The sequence below is a fragment of the Notamacropus eugenii genome, chromosome 1 (genome assembly GCF_028372415.1).
Source record: "Notamacropus eugenii isolate mMacEug1 chromosome 1, mMacEug1.pri_v2, whole genome shotgun sequence".
In the NCBI taxonomy this organism is placed as follows: Eukaryota; Metazoa; Chordata; class Mammalia; order Diprotodontia; family Macropodidae; genus Notamacropus; species Notamacropus eugenii.
Genome location: NC_092872.1, coordinates 438,943,967 through 438,966,953, shown reverse-complemented (window position 1 = coordinate 438,966,953; position 22,987 = coordinate 438,943,967). Strand labels below are relative to the sequence as shown.

The window sequence follows — 22,987 nt, the reverse complement described above, 5'->3', positions numbered from 1 at the left end:
AGTTTGATCGAATACTCTTATGGATCTATCAAGTTCACTTGGGATCAGTTCTTTTATTTTTTTAATTTAAAAAAATTAGCTTTTATTTAGTATTTTATTTTTCTCTAGTTACCTGTAGAAAGTTTTTAACACTCATTTTTAGAACTTTGAGTTCCAAATTCCCTCCCTTCTTCCCTCTCCACCCCATTTCAGTGAGAAAGTAACAATTCAATATAAGTTATACATGTGCAGTTATACAAAACATATTCATAATATTCACGTTGTGAAAGAACATAGACAGTCTCGGGGGCCGCCTCCAAGAGCTTGCGAGTCTGGCCCAAGCAGGTTGCTGCAGCTCAAGTAACTGCGACCTCCGTCTCCACGATCCGAGCTCCGGCGGCAGGGATGACAGGACCAAGGCCAGTTGTTCTCAGTGGACTGTCAGGTGGTGGGGAAAGCACCTTGTTGAAAAAACTTCTTCCAGAATATGGCAACATTTTTGGCCTCAGCTTCTCCCATACCACAAGGAGCCCGAGATCTGGAGAAGAAAATGGCAAAGATTATTACTCTGTGACGAGCGAAGAGATGCAAAGAGAAATCGACGCTGGAGAATTCACCCAACACGCTGAATTCTCAGGGAACATGGACGGGACAAGCAAAGCCGCTGTGCAGGCGGTGCAGGCCATGAACCAGATCTGTATGCTGGATATAGACCTGAAGAGGGTCAGGAGCATCAACAAGACCGAGATGCATCCCAGCTATATCTCCATCCAGGCGCTATCCCTGGACATCTTGGAAAAGCGACTGTGAGACAGGAAGACTGAGACAAAGGAGAGCTTATGGAAGAGGCTGGCTGCTGCCACCGCCCACATGGAAAGCAGCAAGGAGCCTGATTTGTTCGACCTGATCATTATCAAAACGACTTGGACCAGGCTTATTTGATGCTGAGGAAGGTCCTGGCTGAGGAAATCAGGACCCAGCAGTTCATCGACTCATGAACTACCTTCCTCCACCCCTTTACATTCCAAGAGAGACATTCCCTTTCATCTGACTCCTCCCTACTCCAAACCACAAAGGAGCCTGTGTGTGCATCAACTGGAACTTTGGGCATCTTGGGCCAGGGCAAAGGTAGGTGACTGCCCATTTTGGACCCCCACATCTTCTCTCACCATCAAGACGCCCAAGGGCATCCTCAGAGCACCACCACACCACCCAGGGAGAGACACTCTGTGCCCAAGGCTCCATTACCCCCTTTGGCTAAGGCTGGGAACCTCTAGGCCAGGTTGGTCATAGGCAACTAGCCCTAGAATGTCCTTTGGACCAGGCAGAGGGTGTACAGACCCTATAGAGAAAGGAGACTCTTAGAGCCTGGAGACCATTTGAGCCCTAGATCTTTGGATTCCTATATGCCCCATGCCACAAGCCTGATCATGTCAAGGTAGTCACTTAGATGCCAGTCAGTACCACAACGCTATTTGGATTGGAGGACAAGAATCTTGTTGTCCTTTGATCTCCACTATAGCTTCTCTGGGGAATCTGTCCACTCAGGTTCCTCCTTTGAGGGGAAGACCTGCCTTGTATTTGGCAGCGAAGGCTCACACCAGTGCATCGGCTGCCAGGTTCTGGAAAACATCCCCTGAGTGGTAAATCACTCTGGACTGCCAGCTTGACCCTCCAGCTTGGAAGATGCAGTGGGTTTATGAACAATTTGGAATTTGGGAAAGCATTCTGGGGACCAATGGCCACACATCCCCACATACCCACACATCTGCCCTCACACCTCAGACATTTGGACTCATTTCCTGACTCCTGTTAACCCATCGGGAGGATTCATTACCAGCCCATCCCTCCCTGCCCCAGTCTTCTCCACTCCCAGAAGACTAGAGCAGCCCAGACTGTGTTGAGCAGTACAGCCAGGTCATGACCACGTGTCCAGAGGTCACCCTAAAAGCAGTCATGAAGCTTTGTGTCCTGGTTCCTCACCATCCTGGTCTCTGAGACAAGAACCCAGCTTGTAATAAAATACATTTTATTTTTAAAAGAAGAAAGAAAACAGACAAAAAACTCAAGAAAAAAGAAGAAAGTTAAAAAAAAAGTATGCTTCAATCTGTATCTGTATCTGAATACCATTTTCTGGGAATAGACAGCATTCTTCATCACAAGTCCCTAAGAGTTGTCCTGGATCATCGTATTGCTGAGAATTACCAAGTCATTCACAGCTGATCATCCCACAATGCTGCTGTTACATTGTATATAGTCCATTTCAGTTTGCATCACTTCATGCAAGTCTTTCCTATTGTTTTTTTTTTTTCTGAGAGTATCTTGCTCATCCTATAGTAGAATAGTATTCCATCATAACCACACACTACAACTGATGGGCATCCCCTCAACTTTTAATTCCCTGCTTCCAGAAAAGAGCTACTATAAATATCTCTGCACACATTGATCCTTTTTGCCTTTTTAAAAATCTCTTTTGTGATACAGACCTAGTAGTGTACTGTTAGGTCAAAGGGCATACATGGCTTCATAGCCCTTTGGGTAAAGTTCTAAATTGCTCTAGAGAATGGTTGAATCAGTTTACAACTCCATCAATAGGGAATTAATGTGTCATTTTCTCTACATTCCCTCCAAAATTAGTCAATTATCTTTTCTGTCCTATTAGTCAGTCTAATAGGTATGAAGTAGTACCTCAGAATTGTTTTAGTCTGTATTTCTATAATGAATAATGAGTTAGAATTTTTTTTAATATGGCTGTACTTGATTTTGATTTCTTCATCTGAAAACTAATCATATCTTTTGATCATTTATCAATAAGGAAATGGCTCTTTTCTCAATTCTCTATATACTTGAGAAATAAGGCCTTTATCAAAGAAATTTACTTCAATTTTTTCACAGTTACTATTGATAACTGTATTTCCCTCTATCCTATTCCCTATTCCATTTATTTCATTCTTTCTCTCCTTTAACCCTGTCCCTCCTCAGAAGTGTTTTGATTTTGATTACCTTGTCCCCCAATCTACCATCCCTTCCATCACCAGCCCCATTTGTTTTATTCCCTGCCCCCCCTACTTTCCAATAGGGTAGGATAGATTCCTACACCTGATTTGGTGTGTATATTATTCCCTCTTTGGGCCAATTCTGATGAAAGTAAGTTTCATTCACTTTCCCGTACCTTATTTTCTCTTTCCCTCTACTGTAAAAGCTTTTTCTAGCCTCTTTTATGTAAGATGATTTACCCTATTCTACCTCTCCCTTTCTCTTTCTTCCTGTACATTCCTCTCTTACCTCTTAATTTTATTTTTTATATCATCCCTCCATATTCAACTCATACCTGTGTCCTCTGTCTATGCATACTCTTCTAACTACCTTAATAATGAGAAAGTTTCTATGCATCACAAGTATTATCTTCCCATGTAGCAACGTAAATAGTTTAACCTTATTAATGCACTTATTTCTCTTTCCTGTTTATTGTTTTATGCTTCTCTTGAATCTTGTATTTGAAAGTCACATTTTCAGGTCTGGTCTTTTCATCAAGAATTCTTGAAACTCCCCTGTCTTGTTGAATTTCCCCTTTTTGGATTGAAGGATTATACTCCTTTTTCTGGGTAGGTGAGTCTTGGTTGTAATTCTAGATTCTTTACCCTCTGGAATATCATATTCCAAGTCCTCTGATCCCTTAATGTCAAAGATGATAAATCTCATGTTATCCTTACTGTGGATCCACAATACTTGAATTGTTTCTTTTCTGTTGCTTGCAAATTTTTCTCCTTGACCAAGGAATTTAGCTATAATATTCCTGGGGGTTTTCTTTTTGGGGATCTCTTTCAGGAGGTGATCAGTGAATTCTTTAAATTTCTAGTTTATCCTCTTATTCTGTAATATCAGGGCAGGTTTCCTTGATAATTTCTTCTTCTCCTCCTTCTCCTTCTTCCTTAGCTTTGGGACTTTTATTGAAGTGTGCTTCCAGGTTGTGTGAATCTATGTTATTTTAGTTCTTGTGAGATAATGTCAATCCCAGATGTCCCTTAGAGTTCTTCTGACCCAAGCCCAGAATTCTGGTTCCTCTCTCACCCAAACTCCATGAGGTGCACTTGCCTCCTGGTGGCCCTGGACCTGGCAAGTGTCTGGATCTCTTCCCTAAAGTGCTGCTGTAGCTCCTGGAAGCCAGAGGGGGCTGGAGAGCAGGAGAGACCCAGGAACCTGTCTTCCTGCGATGGGCTCTGGGGTTCTACTCCAGTGTCTCAGCACACTCTTCGATATTGCTCCTGTAAAAGCTGCAGGAGCTCCCACAGCTGGCTCCATCCAGCTCAGCCCAGGGCTCCAAGCCAGCCATCCGAAATCATCCTTTTTCTCTGCTGTCAGTTTGTACCAGTGGCCACCTTCTGCAGAGGCCAGGATGGTGAAGGCATAGGGCTAAGTGGTACTGTCTCAGAGCTCCACCCGGCAGTTGTCTAACAAGATAAGACCCAGTAGAGTTCGATCCCCTCGGTGCTCCAGGTAGTAGAGGAGATTCCCACTGAGTATTCACAGCGGCATTGGTAGCTGGAATTGCAGGTCTCTTTCTTCAACAAGATTCCCTCCTGGTCTGGGGCCTGGGCTCCTGTTCTCCAAAGGTGGCTAAGCACAGGCTTCCAGTGTAGTTTCTTGGTAGCCACACCTGAGAAGAGACCATGGGTTCAAGGAAGGCGTGGGGGAAAAGTAATCATGGGATTGGTGGAGCAAGGGCAAAGGACATAATACAGGGGGAGCGCCAGCTTGTGCTGTAGTCTGCTCCGGATCCTCTGGGAAGAAGGCTGTCCCTGCCTTTATGGAAGTTCTAATCTAACACAAGACAGACTAGTTTTGACATTACGTCAGTAACTCCCACCAGTGCTCTGAGCTGTTCTCGGTACCCCCAGTGCTTGAGGCACCAGTGAGCAAGGTGGTCAGCGGAAACCTGAGGTGAGCCGGGGGCACTTCAAGGGCTACAACGGATGGAGCACTAGGCAACTGGGGCTACAGCCTGATGGGATGCAGCTGCAGAGGAAGCTGATGCTGGGGGACCCTGGCTCTACTCTGGGCCTACCTGAGAGAAGGGGGCGCAAGGGTGGCTGTGGGCTGGGACCGTGGGAACAGGTGTGGGGGCAGGGCAGTTGTCCTAAAATTTCTTGAAAGATGATGTTTAGGCTCTGTTTTTCTTTGTTTGTTTTTATCATGGCTCTCGGGTAGTCCAATCCTTTTAAAATTATTTCTTGTGACTCTATTTTCCAGGTCAGTTGTTTTTCCAATGTACCTCTTACATTTTGGTATATTGCTCATGATTATAATTTTTATACAGCAATTTTTTTTGTTTTGATTCATATTTTGAAATATTTATGATTCCATTGTTAAGTTGTCATTTGGGTCAGTATCTTTTTTTTTGTGGTCCCTGAACCAACTGCTATTTTTGTTGTGTTATGGTCTATAAAGGATGTCTTGACTTGTTTGCAATATCACTATGCCCTAGTACATGGTCAGTTTTTAGTAAGATTTTCATGTGCTGTTGAGAAATCGATATGTTCTTTTGCTGTCCCATTTAAAAGACACTATAGGTCTTTTAACTCTGACTTCTCCAGAATTTCACTCCGTTTCATAATTTCCCTTTTCTTTACTTTACTGTTAGACTTCTCTAAACCTGAGAGAAAGAAGTTGGAGTTTACTATAATGACTGCATTATAGTCTATAACTTTTTGTAGATCAAATAAGATTTCCTTCATGAATTTGGATGCTGAGACATTTTACACACACACACACACACACACACACACACACACACACACACACACATACACACAGAATGATGTGTTTTAAATAGCAATGAAGCTCAGGATGCAGCATAGGGTGTCTGACCTGACCTGAAAATCCGAGCTTAACCATCCTTAAAAACGATGAATGTTCAGTAAAGAGATATTTAAAATACTTTCTAGAGACATATTAAAATATTTATAGGAAGAATACCATAATTAAAAACATTTTTGAACACACTAAACAACAGAAATATAAGATTTCTAAAAAATGCAACAGCAGAGGATAGCAGCAAGAGTGACAGCAGAGAGAACAGTAACAAACTTCTTTTTAAATGTACACAAGGAGAAAGGGTGAGAATATATGTTATATGTGGTTCCTTTCAGCATAGCTCAGTTTCTTTGTTTTCCGCTTTTATATTTTTTGTTCATTTGTTTTTGCTTTCTAAGATTGCATGATTACAATTCATACTTTTTAAATTCAGTTGATATATAGTTTTTCTCCCCATATGCTGTTTTATATTTTTTTCAAGCACCAAATCTCCAAGGCTACAGCCACAGGAAGGTCCCTATCTGCCTTCACAGACTTTCTCTCTTCATCAATTGGTCCATCCATCAGTCAAACCCTCTCCCCCAACCAAAGACTTCTTTTTTCCCCTGCCCAACTTTTCATTCATTCCTCACTCTTCTTCTACTCTTCTGTAGGTTTTTCTCTTTCTGGGATCCCAGGGATCACTTTCCCCTCATTGCTAGCTCTTGATTTAACCCCAGCACATCACATATTCCTCTCTATTCCCCTACCCCCCTCCCCACTTTCATGTACTTTCCATGTTGTAATATAATGCCACAAAAAGTAAGCAAAAGCAATAGTAACAACAACAAAATCTTTAATTTACCTGTAGGCAGGGTATTGTTGGGTTATGTTCATAATGTCCCATGTCTACATCTTCACTGTTACCTCCACTAAATATTTCCTTTCACCTCTGTGTACATTTAAAAAGAAGTTTGTTATTGGTCTCTCTGTGTGCTGTTACTGTCCTTGGATGTTGCATTTTTAAAAATCTTCTTACATTTCTGTTGTCTGGAGTGTTCAAGAAACAAATAGTTTCTTTAATTCTGGTTTTCTTTCTAGAAATGTTATAAATACGTCTTCATTATTGAATATTCAGCATTTTACAAGTATGATTCTGCTCAAAATTGCAGGTCGTTTCACCCAATGATATTTAGGACAAATCATTCCATTCCCTCCTACTTTGTCTGGTGACTGTAGAATCAATCTAATTTCCTTTCCTTTCTATTTGAAGATCTTTCTCCTGATCACTTGCAAAGCTTGCATTTCTGAATTTCAACTGTTGAGTTTAACTACTATGTATCTTGGAATGTGTAGCTTCTTTTGTTTGTTTACTTCTTTTCTGATGATGATGTGTTAAGTCTACCAAATGATATATCATCAAATGATATATCTCTTTATATGTTCATAAGTTCTTAGAAGTTTTTTTCTATGATTTCTTACATTATAGCTTTAAACTTCCTATTGTGCTCTTCTAGGAGATTTTAGTTCTTAGATTTTTCTCTAAGCATCGTATCTTTTAAGAACAATATCTTTCTGTTTTTTGGATAATAGACATATTGTCTTTTAATGTTAGTGTTTTTACTTAATTTTTTGCCTTGATTTTCTTTCTTGTTTTTTTTATTTGATTTTCTTGATTTTCCTGCCCTTATGAGTATTTGCATTTCTAATCTCCAGTTCTTTTTTTTTTTTCTTCAGGAGACTCACTATTAGAAATTTAATATTTTTTTTTCTATTCTGTCCATTATTTTTGCTCTGTAGGCCACATATTCTGCTTTCATAATTTTCATTTCTTTTTTGAAACGCTCAGGTATAGTATGTTGTAGTTCTACATTCTCCTTGAATTCTACTGGGTCTTCTGTCTTATCAAGTGTTGGATTGTGTTCCTTTGTTTTACAGTATTTATTCATAGATTGCTGAACAAATTGACTATATCTTAAGGATATTTTTCATTCTGTTGTTCCTGTTTTGCCTTTTGAGTTTTCTACTTATATTCAAAATCATTGAGCTTTCTGTTTTCTGAGGTCTTTGGTAATTTCAGTCTTTTCTCCTTCACTCTCTCCCCCGCCCCCCAAATTTTACCCCATTCACTCTTTGACTTTGTCTCCTGTGATGTTGGTTTCCTAGGCAGCTAGATCTCAAAGTGTCTCAACCACTTCCCATGTTGGGAAACTTTTGGTTGGTTACAACTATCCCTAATGGATATTGTGCTCTTTTCCTCAGATTTAGTAGGGTGTTGAGCAGTGTGCCCCAGTTCCTCCTCAACCCCCAACACACATCACACACACTCAATGTATTGTCCTGGTGTCCTCTCTTGCTCTCTTGGGTCCTTAGTTCTTTGTCTTCACAGCAGTAGAATTGCTGTGCTTATGTCCCACAGTTGTCTGCCCCCTTCATAGCAGTTCCAATCTTTGCACAACTGGCATTGTGGGGTTGAAGTGTCCAGGTAAGCTTTTGCTCCTCAAGGACTATGTCAGTACTATTTGTATGTCATTACCTGAACAAATTTCCACCGCCTGAAGCTGGAATCTACCTGGCATTGGAAAGAGGAAGAAAGGACTGGACTGTGGGGGTAGGTTTTTATTTTAAGCTTGTGTTGGGTCCCTGAGTCTGCCAGTGTGGCCTTCATACTAGTAAGCATGGGAAGTATGTGTATGTGCTGAGTGAGATTATCATCAGTGAGCATAAGTTCATGTTTTTTTTTTTAATGTTATTTTTAATTTTGGGTGTCCTGGGACACGGAGATATAGATTGTTTTATCTCTAGTACATACATTCTATTTTGGACAGGTTTGAGAGGTCATGAGGATGAGAGAAAATGTCTAGTTCTTCATCTTGTTTCCATTGACCCTTTATTTCTTCATTGCATTGAAGGAATGAGATTTAAGTTAAAGGCTTGCTTTTTTTCCAAGAAGAAATGATCCTTTTTGTAGTTTCAACAAGCTTACCTGTCTATATTCTTGTAATTTTCAGGATAATTTCTGATTTTGAGCACTTCCATAAGAAGAATAAAGTAGTCAGCAGTCAGGCAGCTGATCAATTTCTCAGTCAATCAGTTGCCCAGGCAAGCATTAATTTAGTACTTGCAGTAAGAGGGTACAATTTAGGATCAGAAGGAGATTCTAAAATGTTCTATGACTTGGTCCCTCTGCCCATGGAACTTACAGATTAATTGAAAGGATGAATCACAATTGGGGGCAAAGCAATCCCACAAGAGGACAACTTGCTGATAAGTGGCAATAAAATCTAATAAAGCACAGAGAGCTCACAGCTTCAGAAGTCCAACGAAAACAGTGGAGAATAGTAGGGTTTCTCAGGAAAGTTTTCTTCTTGCCCACTGCACTCTAGCTGAAGTCTTCTACGTCTTTCAAAAATAGGAATGGTGGCTATGTAGAAAGTCTGGTAACTGATGGCATGGTTGATTTTATTGACACAACTAGACAAAAAAAGATGGTGCTCCACTTTCATCAGTAGAGATTGCCATCATCGTTGCACATATCATATGATCTTAGAGTAAAAATGTACAGAGCTGAAGGGAACCTAAGAACAAAGAGTAGTAGGGTCAGAAGGGACCTTCAAGGTCATCCAGTTTTTTCTTATCTTAAAATATGGAAAGTGAGGCCTGGCCAGTGGAGAACAGGGGAAGAGGGAAGTACTTGTCCAAGATCACACGGCAAGTCAGTGACATAGCTAGTACTCTGACAAGACTTCTTCCTATTTCATTGCCTTTAAAATTGCATTTTGCTAATCCAACTTTTTCCCAGAGCTATTAGTAGAACAAGGTCACTGGAGTTATAAGCGTGCTGGCATCTGCATTGAGGGTTTTTTTGTTTGTTTGTTTTTGTTTCTTTCCCCCTATGGCTTCCTCCTTGTGCCAGGTTGTTTGTGCCTTGGGATGTAATTTTGGTACCTTGCCTGGCCCCACCCTAATCCCTGCTGGGGTATAAGTAAAACAATGGCATACCAGCCACTTTATCTCCCATTGCAGCTGCACTCTTGGTGTGTGCCATCACTCCAGTTATTACTGCCACTTACTCTCACCTCTCGCTTACATGCCTTCCAATTCCTAATTGTGGTTCTGGTCCTACCTCACTTCCCTAAACACATATGCCATTCTTTCTTTAGAGGAAAACAAAACAAAACTAAAATTGTGAAAGGAAATGAAATCTGAGTGTCAAAGATCTCTGTCTGGAAAAGAAATACGTAGATCGTCTAATCTCTCTTACTGTCTCCTATAATTACTGATTAACCAAGTCTCTCTTGCTATTTTCTTCCCTGGTGGCCACAGCATTATCTCATTCCCTCCCATGCTAGATTGAGACATCAAGGTCACAAGCCCTTCCTTCCCCATCCGTGTAAATGTATTTCTTTCATTTAACTGACTGCTCTTCCCCATTTCTACTGCTCCCTAGACTCCCCAAAACATCCTCCTCCTCACTAATGGCATCATAACCTTTCTCTCCAGATTGTTTAACAGATACTTTTGATAAATTCTGAAGCAACTGAAATTCTGTAGGAAATGAAGCAAGGCCTTCTAATATCTGTGGTTACTGGTAAAGGATAGAAGACACTCACAAGGTCTTTAGAATATGAATCACTTAGAGTGTTGCAGCACAGAAGATGGTTTGCGGGTGGTTCTGGGAAGCTAGAAAGGTGAGGGATGAAGTGACTCTAATAAATCTGGGTAGGTACACAGAATCCACTTGACACCTTAAATCTTGGTAGAAAACTCAAGAATTTGGTTCATGTCAGTGAGAGAGTTAAAACACTACAAGTAATTGTTGTCATTATTCTTACATTCTTGACTAAGTTCTACTCTTGCAACTTATTGTAGTATAGAGGTAGCACTGTTTTTATTGGTTATATCCATGAACATAAACGTTGATATATCCTAGAACCTGAAAAAGTTTCAAGTATAAGTCCAATGACAGCATGTCTACTGTTTGAAAATGAGCTTAGAAAACATTTAATCAATGTTTATTGAATTGATTTGGCTAATTTATCTGAATATGACTATAACAGTCCCTAAAGACAATCTTTTGATCTGCATTAGTGCAAAGAGTACCTTTTAAAAATCAGTTATCATGACAGTGATGACGATAATCATTATTATGAAAGAAAAGAAGCTGGAGAGGAAAAAGGAGGAGGAGGTGGTAAAAGAGAAGAAAATAGAGGAGATAAAGGAGGAGTAGAAAAAGAAAAGGAGAAGAAACAGAAGCAGGAAAAAAAGGAGAAAAAAACAGGAGGAGGAGAAAGAAGAAAAGAAGGAGGAAAGAAGGAAGAGAAGAAAAAGGAGAAGGGGAAGAAGAAGGAATAATAGAGGCAAAGGGGCAGGAAATAGAAAGACCAGTTCAGGGAAGGGCTATTGGGTCAGCTTGTCTGGAACATCAAGTACTTGAAGGAATTGTAGGCTGAAGCCCACTTGTGCATTTAAATGGCAAACTGGGGTATTACAGTCAGTTTTGTCTGTAATATTTTAAGGATATTCAAAAGTTAAGATCACAGAGGTGGGCAACCAGATAGTGAAAATCTTCAGTAAGTTAAAAGGGCTCAGGTTCATACCATTAAAGAAACAGTTGAAGGACTTGAGGTATTGAATATGGTGAAGAAAATATTTAATGGGGACTTTCATGTAGAAGTAGGGTAAGATTTACTTTAGAAGATAGAGCTAAGAACAAAGGATAAAAATGGCAAAAATAAAAGTATGGACTGATACAATTTAGGACAAGTTATAATTATCACAGGTACCTATGATTTGCCTCTTGGGGCAGTAGGTTCTCTCTTACTGGAGGGCCTCAAGTGAGAAGGTATTGCATATTGAGGTATGGACTGGACTAACTTTCCTCCGAGGTTCATTCCAACTCTGAAAATCTTTGATTTATGAAAATATTTATGAAACTTCTAACATAGCTATTGTTATATCCACTTTATATATGTGGACACTATGATGCAAGAGAAGCTAAGTGTCTTTAGACTCAATTCTTCTAATTCTAAATTCAGAGATATGCCTTTGCCTGTGCATTTCCTTTGCTTCATGTTCTGTGCTGGACATGACTCAGGTTAGCCTGATAGTAGTTTGTGTTTCATATTAGGATAAAATGAGACCTTTGTAGGTCTTTCAGCAGTTAACTAAAGAAGATTTACTTTGGAAGAGTAGCAAAATGATATGCTACAAGGGCAAGTATTGAGGATACTTTTAGTTCATTAGGGTTAGCTTTAAAACTCCAATTCCTGAGCTGGCCATTTTCCCCACAAGCACCAGAATGCTCTTGAAGGTCATTTTGCACTTAGGTGACTATAAAGTGATGTGAACGACCAGAGGCATATATACATACACACACACACACACACACACACACACACACACACATATGTCTGTTCTCTGGTGAAAATTGTAAGTAAGGAGAGGCTGGTGATTATTATTTACTAATTTTGCACTATGGTAGACATCACTGAATTTTTATTTGAAGAGTGAGAACCTTGAAAGGATTCTACCACATGTTCATGAAAACAAGTGATCATGGCACATACCTGGGATTATGGATGGAGATTGTAAGAGTTTTGGAATAAAATTATGGGAACCTGGTTTTGACTAGAGCTGTGCCCTTAACTCTTTTTTACAGTCTAGGATCCTCACTTTCCTCATAATTAAATTGACAGAATTGGTTTAGATAATCTCTAAGATTTTTTACATCTCTAGCATTCTATTCTCACACAGGTGTCCTAAATTTAACTCCAGCTCTCTTTCTTCTGGATTGTAAGGAAATTCAAATCATAATAACTGGTTTTTAGGGATAGAGGAGACATCATAGTTTTCCTCAAGTATTTGAAAGGCTGCCATATGGAAGAGGGATTTCACTTGCTTTATTTGAGCCCAGATGAAAGTTCTAGGAGCAATGAGGGGGAAGTTATAGAGAGGCAAATTTAGGATCTATATAAAGAAATAGTTTAGAGCCCAGCATGGGGTGGAGTGGAGCACAGCCCAGCATAGGTGTGGAGCAGAGAGCAACCCAGCATAGGCACAGAGTAGAGCACAGCAGCAAGAACAGGACTGGAGTGGGCTTCAAGGTACTGTGTCACTGGCAGAAGCTGTGGGTCCCAGATTCCTCAAATCACAAATGCCAAAGACAACTTCAAAGGTCAGTGAGAATACTCTTTCACTTGGGTGAGAAGGGAATGCGGCACAGAGTTCTAGCCCTGGCCCCAGGCAGAGGCAGCTTCCATTGTTGAAGCCCTGGCCTAAAGCCCCTGAAGAAAATTGAGCAGCTGATCTGAATTTCAGCCTTGAGTGGGGGTGCTGGGGTGAGGAGAATTGCTGGCTGGCATGGTAGAGTTGGTGGAGGTTCTGGAGAGGGGATCCTGCAGGCCAGGAGAGAAATAAACTCCTCTCCCTTGATTGTGCAATGTTGGAGGAACTGAGAAATTGCAGGTCCCCAGAGTATACTCTCCCCTTGACAAAGAACTCAAAAGTCAGGTAACTGGCTGGGAAAATGTCCAAAAAAGGAAAAAAGAATAAGACAATAGAGGATTACTTTCTTGGTGAGTAAGTATTTTCTTCCATCCTTTCAGATGAGGAGGAACAATTTAAGTCTTCCTAAAATGACTAACCCAAATGAAGAAAGAGGTCCAAAAAACCAATGAGGAGAAAAATTCTTTAAAAAACAGAAATTAGTCAAATGGAAAAGGAGGTTCAAAAGCTCACTGAAGAAAATAGTTCTTTAAAAATTAGAATTAAACAGATGGAAGCTAATGACTTTATGAGAAACTAGGAAATTACAAAACAAAACCAAAAGAATGAAAAAAATGGAAGATAATGTGAAATATCACATTGGAAAAACAACTGACCTGGAAAATATATCCAGGAGAGATAACTTAAAAATTATGGGACTACTTAAAAGCTATGATCAGAAAAAAAGCCTAGACATCATCTTTCATGAAATTATCAAGGAAAACTGCCCTGATATTCTGGAGCCAGAGGGTAAAATAAATATTGAAAGAATTCACGGATCACCTCCTGAAAGAGATCTGAAAAAAAAAAAAAAACTTCTAGGAATTTTGTAGCCAAATTTAATAGTTCCCAGGTTAAGGAGAAAATATTGCAAGCAACCCGAAAGAAAGAATTAAAGTATTGTGAAACTGCAATAAGGATAACACAGAATCTGGCAGCTTCTACATTAAGGGATCAGAGGGCTTGGAATATGATATTCCAGAAGTCAAAGGAACTAGGACTAAAAACAAGAATCACTTACCCAGCAAAATTGAATATAATACTTCAAAGGAAAAAAATGGTCATTCAATGAAATAGAGGACTTTCAAGTATTCTTGATGAAAAGACCAGAGATGAACAGAAAATCTGACTTTCAAACATGAGAATCAAGAGAAGCATGAAAAGGTAAACAGGAAAGAGAAATCATAGGGGACTTACTAAAGCTGAACTGTTTACATTCCTACATGGAAAGATAACACTTGTGACTCTTAAAACTTTTCTCAGTATTTGGGTAGTTGGAGGAATTATATGCATACACACACACACACACACACACACACACACACACACAGGGGCACAGGATGAGTTGAATAGGAAGGGATGATATCTAAATAAATAAAATTAAGTGATGAGGGAGTAATATATTGGGAGGAGAAAGGGATAAATGGAACGGGGCAAGTTATCTCTCATGAAAAAGGCAAGAAAAAGCTTTTTCAATGGAGGGGGAAAGGGGAAGGTGAGAGGGAAAAAGTGAAGCTTACTCTCATCACATTAGACTTAAAGAGGGAATAACACGTACAGTCAATTTGGTATGAAAATTTACCTAACACTACAGGAAAGCAAAGGAGAAAGGAATAAATGGGGTGTGGGCAAGGATGATAGAAGGGAGGGTAAATGAGAGGAGGAGGGTAATTAGAAGTAAACACTCTTGGGAAGGGAGAAGGTCAAAAGAGAGAATAGAATAAGTGGGGTGGGATAGGATGGAGGGAAATATAGGTAGTTTTTCACAACATGTCTGTTATGGAAGTGTTTAGCAAAACTTCAAATATATAGCCTATATTGAATTGCTGGCCTTCTTAGCAGGGATGAGTAAGGAGGGAGGAAGAGAGAGAACTTGAAACTCAAAATTTTCGGTATGAATGTTGAGAATTGTTTTTGCATGTAACTGGGAGATGAGAAATGCAGGTAATGGGGTATAGGAATCTATCTTACATTTCTTCTCTCCTCTCCACTCACATGGATGCCATCTTTGCTTAGACCCTTCTCACCTTACTGAGAGGATTGAAATAGCATCTAAATAGTAACCTTACATTGAGTCTCCGGGCTATAAAATCCATTTTCATATAGCTGTCTAAAAAGTATTATAAAAGTACAGGACCAACCCTGTTACTCCCCAGTTCTAAAATTTTCAGTGGCTCTGTTTCCTCTAAGACAACATCCAAATTCCTCATCTGGACATTTAAAATCCTTGATAGTTCTGCTTTTACCTTCTTATTTTATATTACTCAACTATACTTAATGTTATGGTTGAAGTAGCATGCTTTTTCTTCTTTGAACACAACTTTCCATCTCTCACTTCAGCATCTTTCCCCAGGACATCTCAGATGTTTAGAATTCTTTCATTCTTCACTAAGCAGTAGTTTAGAACTCCATAACTTCTTCAAGTTTCAAGTCAGGTGCCATCTTCCAGGGGAAACCTTTTCTGATTCCCCAAGTGCTCTGTTCTCCCTTGAGTTATCTTGTATTTATTTTACTGGTATGAATTTTGTAATCTCCAAGTAGAATGCGAATTTCTTGAGCTCAGGGGCTATTTTTTCATTTTCTTTTTTAAACCCCAGAATCTACTAGAGTTTTAAGCTTATTGTATTTATGAATGATCAAACAAATCAAACAAATGAAAATGGAGTGGTGTAGGGATGAATCCTATTTTACTGTAAGTTAGACTGAATATTGCTCACCAGGGTGGTTGAATCAGTTCACAAATCTACCAATACTGCATTTCAATTTTCAATTGAATTTTTTCATTTCTCTCCAATATTTGCCATTTTTTCTTTTCTATCACATCAGCCAGTCTGATAGGTATTGAGTAGTACCTCAGAGTTGTTTTAAATTGCATTTCTCAAATCAATAGTATTTAGAGCATTTTTATATAACTATAGGTAGCTTTAATTATTTTGTCTGAAAACTGCTGTTGGCTCTTATTTGACTCCATTCTCTATGTATTTGAGAAATGAGGACTGTATCAGAGAAGTTTGCCATAAAATGTTTTCATAGTTATGATTACTAACTGTATTTATTTCTATCCTGTTCACCCCTTTTATTCTACTTGCTCTCTCCTTTCACCTGTCTATCCTCAGAAGCATTTTGCTTCTACTCTTACCTCCTTCAATTCACCCTCTCTTCCAACCACCTCTCTTCTTCTTTTATCCACTCCCTCTCCTATTTTCCTGAAGGGTAAGATAGATTTCTATATCCAACTGAGTGTGTATGTTACTCCCTCTTTGAGCCAACTCCAATGAGAGTAAGGTTCATACATTTCCATATTCCCCTCCACTGTAAAAAGTTCTTTTACATTTCTTTAATATGAGATAATTTACTATATTCTATCTCTCCAGTTCATTTCTCTTTGTCACCCTTAATTTTATTTATTTTAGATGTCATGTCATCATACTCAGCACATACACATGACCTCTATCTATGCATTCTCTGCCTACCTGCCCTAATAATGAGAAATTTTTTAAGAGTTACAAATATCTTCCCATGGTAGAATGTAAACACTTTATCCTTATTGAATACCTTATGAATTCTCTTTCCTATTTACCTGTTTATGTTTTTGTTGAGTCATATTTGAAAGTCAGATTTTCTAGTGAGTTCTGGTCTTTTTCTCAGGCATGTTAAAAGTCCTCTCTTTCACTGAATATCAGTTTCTTTTCATCCCCCATCCCAAAAGATTATATGGATAGGTGAGTCTTGGTTTTAATTCTAGTTCCTTTGCCCTCTGGAATATTATATTCCAAACTCTGTGATCCCTTAATGTAGAAGGTGCTAAAGCTTATGTTATCTTCACTATGGCGACACAATATTTGAATTATTTATTTCTAACTGCTTGCAGTATTTTCTACTTGACCTGAGAGATCTAGAATTTGGGTATAATATTTCTGAGAGTATTCATTTTTGGATCTGTTTCAAAAGGTATTGATTGGATTTTTTTCAATTTCTATTTTACCCTCTGGATCTAGAATATCTAAGCAGTTTTCCTCAATAATTTCATGAAATATGCTCTTTAGCCTTAATTCTTCCATCATGGCTTTCAGGTAGTCCAAAAAATTCTTTAATTTTCTCTGTTCTATTGTTTTTCCAAGTCAGTTGTTGTTCCAATGTGATATTTCATATTTTCTTCTATTTTTCCTATTCTTTGGATTTCATTTCTTTGTTTTTTATGGCTTCTTGCTGTCTCGTGGAGTCATTAGTTTCCATTTGTCCAGCTGTAATTTTTAAAGAATTATTTTTTGAATGCTTGCTTTGCTCATTTGTTTTTAGCACAGCATCCATCACAGTGTCATGAAATGAAGCACTTAGATTGTTTAGGATAAGGAATATAATCATTATCAGTAACTGAAGACTGCTTAGTTAAAAATCTGAACCGTCCCAATTCAATTATCATTTTTTGTGCCTATTTATTTATTTTTTCTTTAAATATATAATTTATTTCTTTTTCAGTTTTCAACATTCATTTCCACAAGAATTTGAATTCCAAAATTTCTTTGCATCTCTTCCCACCACCACCTCAAAACACCACCCCATCCACTCCTTCCTCCAGTCTGTCCTCCCTTCTATCATTCCCCTTTTTCCATCTCCCTCTCCTTTATTTTCCTGTAGGGCAAAATAGATTTCTATACTCCATCACCTGTACATCTTATTTTACAGATGCATACAAAAACAATTTTAACATCCAATTTTAAAGCTTTAAGTTCCATGTTGTCTTCCTTTCTTCATCCCCACCCACCCTCATTGAGAAAGCAAGCAATTTGATATAGATCATACATGTGTAGCTATGCAAAACACTTCCTTAACAGCTGTGTTGCAAAAGACTAACCACAATTTCCTCTGTCTTATCTTTCCCTCCACTTATTCCATTCTCTCCCTTGACCTGTCTCTTTTTGCTTTTAATTATTGATTTCCCCAATTTGCTGTTCCTTCTGTTATCTTCCCTCTCCTATCCTCTTCCCCCCTGCCTTCCTGCAGTGTAAAATAGATTTCCATACCCCATTGAGTGTGTTATTCCCTCTTTAAGCCAAATCTCATGAGAGTAAGGCTCACTTATTCCCTTTCATCTCTACCCTCTTCCCCTCCATTATAGAAGCTCTTTCTTACCATTTTTATGCAAGATGATTTGCTACATTCTACCTCTCCCTTTCTCTTGCTCCTAGTATGTTCCACTCAACAGTAAATTTTATTTTTTAGGTGTTCTCCCTTCCTATACAGCTCACCCTGTGCCCTCTATGTGTACATATATATATAGATATAGATATAGATAGATATGTACACATATATGTATATTGATATGTACACACATGAACAACACACCAATATACATACCTACATGTGTACATACACATGTGTAATACATACATACATACATACCCATTTGCACCTATATATTTAGATTTCCTCTGATTGATCTAATACTAAAAAAAAGTGTCCTGAGTTACAAATGTCATCCTTCAATGTGGAATGTAAACAGTTCAGCTTTGATGAGTTCCTTATGGTTTCTCTTTCCTATTTACTTTTTCATGTTTCTCTTGATTCTTGTATATGAAAGTTAAATCATCTACTCAGCTCTGATATTTTCAACAAAAATGCTTGGAAGTCCTCCATTTCATTGAAATTCCATTTTTTTCTCTGATGTATTATATTCAGTTTTGCAGGGTGGGTGATTCTTGATTTTAATCCTGCCTCCTTTGACCTATGGAATATCATATTTAAAACCCTTCTATCCATTAGTTTAGAATCTGCTAAATCCTGTGTCATCTTGATTGTATTTCCACAGTACTTGAATTGTTACTTTCAAGTTGTTTGTAATATTTTCTCTTTGCCTTGGGAACTCAGGAATTTGGCTACAATATTCCTAGGAGTTTTCATTTTTGGGTCTCTTTCAGGAGATGATCAGTGAATTCTTTCCATTTCTGTTTTAACCTCTGGTTCTAGAATATCAGGGCAGTTTTCCTTGATAATTTCTTGAAAGATGATGTCTAGGCTCTTTTTGTTTTATCATGGTTTTCAGGCAGACCAATAGTTTTTAAATTATCTCTCCAGGATTTATTTTCCAGGTCAGTTGTTTTCCAATGAGATATGTAACACTGTCTTCTTTTCCTCTATTTTTTCTTGTTTTATTTTATAATTTCTTGGTTTCTCTTAAAGTCATTAGCTTCTATCTGTTCCATTATAATTTTTTTAAAATTATTTTCTTCAGTAAGCTTTTGGACCTCCTTTTCCATTTGACCAATTTTTCTTCTTAAGAATTCTTCTCATTAGCTTTTTGGACCTCTTTTGCCATTTGGGTTAGTCTATTTTTAAAGGTACTATTTTCTTCAGCAATTTTGTTGACTCTTTTTTCATGATTTTCTTCCATTGCTCTTATTTTTCTTCTCAATTTTTCCTCCACCTCTTTTACTTGATTTTCAAACTCCTTTTTGAGCTTCTCCATGGCCTGAGACCATTTCATGTTTTTTGGAAGTTTTGGATATAGGAGCCTTGACTTTGCTGTCTTCCTCCAGTTGTATGCTTTCCTCTTTTTATCTGAAAGGATGAAAGAATATCTTTTCATCAAGAAAGTAGCCTTCTACTGTCTTATTTTTCCCCCTTTGGGGGCATTTCCTAGCAAGTTACTTGACTTTTGAGCCCTTTGTCAAGTGGAGGGCATACTACGCCAGGCTTCAGAGGTTTTGTGCAGATGCTTTCAGAGATATCTCTAGAAATCTATAAGTTCTCAGTTCATTCCAGGTGGCTTAATCAAGACAGAGGTGTTTACTCCTTTCCTGACCTGTGCTCTGGTCTGTAAGCAGCTGCAGGCACTCTTTTCTGTCCTGGAACTGTGAGCAGGATTCCCTTTCCAAAGCTGCCACTCGTTCTGCTATGCCAATGCTCCTCCTCACCTCAGGACTGCCACTCAGGACTGAGACCCAGATCAGACACTCAGTTCCCTCACTGTATGTAGGCTGAGAGCTACAGAAGTGGCTGCTGCCACCCTGGGGCTGGGGCTGAGATTGGACCATATTCTCCTTTCACCCATGTGAAAGAGCTTTCTCACTGACCTTTGAAGCAGTCTTTGGTGTTTGTGGGTTGAGTAATCTGAAAACTGCATCAGGATCTTGTTTTTCTTGTTTCCTCATTTTATAGCCTTCTTCTTGACTTGTAACTTGATGTTAAAATTGGGCTCTGTTCCTGGGGTGGAGGGGACACTGTTCCAAACTTCAAGCTTTGATGTTGCTGTTTTCAGAGCTAGTTCTTGGAGATTTTTAAGTTTTCAGTTCTTCTAAGGTGTTATTTTCTAAGGAGCAGTGTATTTACTATTCTTTTGGCCTTTGCTCTGATCTGTGAGTGACCATGAGAATTCTTTTCTGCCCTGGAACTGTGACCACGTTTTTTGTTCCTCTGAAACCACAGGGTTTGGTGTGCTAGTTCTTTGTTGCCTTTAAACAGCAACTCAGGACCATAACCTGGATTCAAGTCTCTGCAAAGCAACAGAGTCCTTCACCCAGTGCTAGCAAAAGAACTCTTATAACTTCCTTCTGACTGGTGGTAGGAAACCGTTATTCTTTATGATCTGAGAACTCTGGAAGTAGTCACTAGCCCTGCAATTCAGTAGCCATACATGCTGCTACTGGTTTGCTTGGCACAGTCTGTGTTGGCATAGCTTGTGCTGGACTGTACTTAGCTCTAATTTGTTGAGACAGAAATTTCTGCTGATCCTCCAAGTTGTTTGGGTTGGAAAACTTTTTCACCCCATTCTTATTTTTGGTCTTGCAATTCTAGAATATTTTAAGGCACTATTTAAAATTGTTTGGAGGAGAATTTGGGAAAATTCAGATAAGAAACTGCCTTTTTTAAAAAAAAATATTGATTCCCTCCCTTTATAGTTATTTTCATATTGTCTCCTCAGTACTCTGTGAGCCTTTTGAAAGCAGGGGTTCTTTTTTTATAACCTTGTTTATAAGTCTATTGCTTAGCATGGTGCTTGGCAGAAAGTAGGCACTAAAATGTTTGTTGACTGACTGATTGCAAGTAAGTTACTTTTCTGAGGCTCAGCTTCTTCATCTCTATAAAAAAGAAATTATCTGTCTCACAAGATTGCTGTGATAATCTAATTGGGTGTCATATATGTTTGGAAATATATTCTGATAATATCTTCAAATATCAGTCTTTCCCCTCCCTTTCCATCTTCTTCTCCATGCCCTCTTTTCCCTTCCTCCTCTCTTTCCCCTTCTTTCTATTTTCTTTTCCTTCTCTTCTGTAGTCTTTATCTTTCCTATAATCCTACATTTTTCTCTTTTTCTCTTTCCTTCCACTCGAATCTTTCTTCTTTCCATATATCTTTCTTTTAAAAAAAGATATCTAGACTTCTTTCCAGGACCTTTGTTTTTCCCAATGTGTCTACACCTTTCACCTTTAAAAAAACCACTCAGAACTTATGTCCCTTTCTTACTCTTCCCGATTTTACCCAGACCCCACAGGTCCCAGAGTTTTGCTCCTTTCTAATCTGCTATAAACACTATTTCCAAACATTAACAACAAAATGAGGGCATCTAATGTAGTGCAGGCTCCTGGATGGTCAGAGAACATACACCCAGTCATGGGGCTATTAGTCACACAGTGGAAAGAGAAGATGAAGTATGTGAGAGGCCCTGGGTGCTGGCTGGGGGAACAGTCTTGAGGCCAACCAGCGAATGAAGTGTTTGGAAACAGAGAGGGAGGCAGTGTGTAATGAAATGGAAATAAAATAGGTGAGAGAAAATGAGATGGAAAAGGAGAGATGTAAGACACAAGAGAATTTAGTCGAAATGAGATTGTCATCAAATCAGCTGGGGGGATAGAATGGGAAAACAAACCTGTTAAAGTGAATTCTTTGTCATAAACACAAACCTTTTATTCTATGTCCTCTTGCTCGCTCTTCTGTACTCTTTCAAATGCATTTATTTTGATCCTTCCTCTCTTGATTCCCTTTTTTGTTCTCGCAGGCTTGACCTTATCTCATTTGTTTTTTTCCAAATTTTTGAGTTTCTGTGTTTGGGGTCTCTAACATCCTTTGCAGTTTTAAAATTCTGTGACTTTTTTATATGGAAGCAACATGGTATACTGGAAGGAATTTTCAATTGGGAGTCAGGACACCAGGGTTCTAGTCCGGGAGCTACCACTAACTCCTCATATTACTTTGGAGGTCATACAGCTCAACTTTTTAGTCAAAAGGAAACTAAGGACAAGTTATTGAAAATAACTTGCTCAAGTCAGACTAAATTATTGATAGTGCCAGAATTTGAATACTGGCATCCTGTTTTCCAATCCAGTGTTCTTCCCAATGTACCATGCTGCATTCCTATGTAGGATTTTACAGTTAAATATAAGACCATGAAATGTTAAAATTTAAAGTACATCTTATAACAGGAAAAGATCTTAGAACAAAGAATATTAGAGAATGTTAGAAACAATCTTCTCCAACGCCCTTATTTACAGATGGGAAACTGAGGCCCTATGAGAAGTGTGTTTCCAGAGTGTGTACAGTGAATGAAAAGTGGTGATGGCAGGATAAGAACTACTCAGTTTTTCTGACTCCCAATCTAATCCTCTTTCCACTAAATCTTGAATCCCTTGTTGAATAGAGAACCAGAATAAAATATAGATCAAATATCCACCCTTTCCCCTCACCCTTCACTCCAGGGTTGTTTTGATTATTTTGTGATAAGAATCTCATCACAAAAATCTTTCTTCATTTAAAAAAATTCTTACTCCTTTTTCTCTTTTCCAGTCCCGTCATCTCCTAATGTCCATTGGCAGTACTCCTTTCTCTCACCTCCTGCCTGTATCCCCAACATTATAAGAGAACAGCTCAGCTGGGAACTTCCAAAGACACCCTTCAATCACATGGCTTCAGCCAACTCCAATACTGGGGAACAATGCATCACCAGAACCGAAG

At 38.8% G+C, this 22,987-nt stretch overlaps 2 pseudogenes; one reads left to right on the top strand and one right to left on the bottom strand.

Moving 5' to 3' along the window:
- Positions 1–312: 312 nt before the first annotated feature.
- On the top strand, positions 313–977 carry LOC140526558 (guanylate kinase pseudogene; annotated as a pseudogene).
- Positions 978–4,046: 3,069 nt separating this feature from the next.
- Positions 4,047–22,987, bottom strand: part of LOC140518164 (uncharacterized) — a 108,115-nt pseudogene continuing 89,174 nt past the window's right edge.